This window comes from Penaeus monodon, chromosome 41 (assembly GCF_015228065.2).
Source record: "Penaeus monodon isolate SGIC_2016 chromosome 41, NSTDA_Pmon_1, whole genome shotgun sequence".
In the NCBI taxonomy this organism is placed as follows: Eukaryota; Metazoa; Arthropoda; class Malacostraca; order Decapoda; family Penaeidae; genus Penaeus; species Penaeus monodon.
The window spans coordinates 19,811,514-19,814,061 of record NC_051426.1 but is presented as its reverse complement, the minus strand read 5'-3'; positions in this window follow the sequence as shown (position 1 = coordinate 19,814,061).

Sequence of the window (2,548 nt, the reverse complement as noted above, 5' to 3'; positions counted from 1 at the left end):
AGGAGGAGATCGTGTACGACCACACCGTCACTTCGGCGCAGCACAAACTGCAGGTGAGTGCCCCTGACGTCACGCGCGGGAGTGATGTCACGTCATGTTTGCCTGGCGGATGACGTCACAGTAGTGGCGCTGACAGGAAGGTTAGTAGACAGCACTTGTATGGCCTCGCGGTTTGGTTTTCCTTCAATGTATCGAGGTTTTCGGGCTGGGAAACTGGCCCTTGATGTGAGACGATGGCCGGTAACAGATATCTCGAAAACTATTGTTGGTGTCACCGACTTGTGAATGAGCTGAGCTTTTGTAAAACCATTTGCCCGTTAAGAGACAGATTTCCGGTTTGAAAGTACGCGTCAACGAAAATGCGCGTTTTTTCGGTCAACGGTGGGTTTCTCTCTCTCTCCCTCTCTCTCTCTCTTTCTCTCTTTCTCTCTCTCTCTCTCTCTCTCTCTCTCTCTCTCTCTCTCTCTCTCTCTCTCTCTCTCTCTCTCCTTTCTCTCTCTCTCCTCTCTCTCTCTCTCTCTCTCTCTCTCCTCTCTCTCTCTCTCTCTCTGTCTCCCCTCTCTCTCTTTCTCTCTCTTTCTCTTTCTCCCCTCTCTCTCCCCTCTCTCTCTCCTCTCTCTCTCTCTCTCTTTCTTTTCCTCTTTTCTCTCTTTCTCTCTCTCTCTCTCTCTCTCTCTCTCTCTCTCCTATTTCTCTCTCTCTCTTTCTCTTTCCCTTTCTCTTTCTCCTCTTTCTCTTTCCCTCTCTCTTTCTTCTTCTCTATCTCTTTCTCTCTCTCTCTCTCTCTCTCCTCTCTCTCTCTCTCATCTCTCCTCTCTCTCTCTCTCTCTCTCTCTCTCTCTCTCTTCCTTCCCTCTCCCCCTCCCTCTCTCCCTCCCTCCCTCCCTTTCTCTCCCTCTCCCTCTCCTTCTCTCCCTCCCCTCCTTCCATCTTTCCCTGTTTCCTTCCTTCCCTCTTCCCCCCCCTTCTTCCCTCCTCCCCTCCTTCCCTCTTTCTCTGTGTCCTTGTTTCCTTTCTTCCCTCCTTCCCTGTTTTCTGTCTCTCCATCCATCCTTCCTTCCTTCCTTCCTTTCCTTCTTCCCTGTTTTCCTCCTTCCCTCCATCCTCCCATCCTTCCTTCCCTCTTTTTTCCCTGTTTCCCTCCTTCCCATTCCAGCTTTTAGATTCCAAAGCCATTCATTCGTGGCAGTTATCACAGGCCTGAGAGCAACAGGTGGATGGGAGTAAATCACCCGGGGGACGGATGCCATCACTCGAGGGCGCGTAAGCCGGTGCCCGAGGGTGCTCCTCGCAGCCTCCGCCACCACCGACCACTTTTCACATCATAACTCTTGCTCCTTCGTCGCGCTGCGACCACATCAATGACTTTGTTCTGTCGTCGCGTGTGATGGGTTGGGGCAGCAGAGGGGGAGGGTAAGGGAAGGAGTTCAGCGCCGTGTGCCCGCAGGAAAAGGCTCCCCGCCGCAGCCCGCCGTGCCGCGAGCGCGTAGAGCACTATCGGCACCAGTTTCACGAGGAGGTCCAGTGCCACGAGCGCGAGGAGAAGGTGCGTCACCGCGACGCCCGGGAGCGGCTCACCACCTCGGTCGTGTACCGGAAAAAGGTCACCTCCACGACGACCACCACTATCTTCAAGGGCAATGCGCCCTCACCGCCTCCCTCGTCGCCGACCGGGCGCGCTTGCTTCCCCTCGCCCACGACGACGTTCTCCTGGGAGGGCAACTTCCCCTTCGCCGGCAAGTGGCCTTCGTCGCCGCCGCCGCCCTTCCCCCACGACGACGCGGCGACGGCCTCCCTCCCGCCCTCGCCCCCGTCGCCGCAGCCGCACGCCACTGTAAGTACCGCAGCGGACATACATAGGTTTATATATGGTCTACTTGGGTACACACACGCCCATGCGCGCGCTCGCCACCATTTCCTTTTGAACACAGCAGGTGAACACGCACACGACATAACGCAAGCGCAGGTATATTTAGTAGGCACAGAAACACCCACAGACAGACAGCTGACAGGAGAGAAGCGACAAAAACAGCCGTAAGTAGATTGATGAGCAAAAGGGTAATGGGACAGACTCATACCATGAAAACCTTTAATATGAATTAATTTGGACACAAATAAAGCTTAGGCTTCGGCTCTCCAGTGAGGTCCAAGGACGAATGCCAACTACTGAGGATAATACCAAGCATATAAATTATTTTATCTGTTGAACTGCTAGTCTTGATATATTTTATTTTTCATTATCAAAGTTTTTATTATGAAACTGACATAACTCATAGAAAAGAGGAACGGGAAAATCGCCATCGTTCCGAACACAACCGCAGACGAGCACGAGTCGCAGACCACCGAATCACGCCAAACAGCAACACCACATGCACGGCGCATGTAACACGGTAGGCTTGAAGGGGAGGTCAGTGGAGAGGATGCGCTCAACCACATTTAGGCTCAATAAGCTAACAAGGTCTTGGAGACGGTTGTGTGCCCCCCACCTCTTTCTCTTTCTCTCTCGTTCTCTCTATCTCATGCTCTCCCACTCCTTACTTTTCTCTCT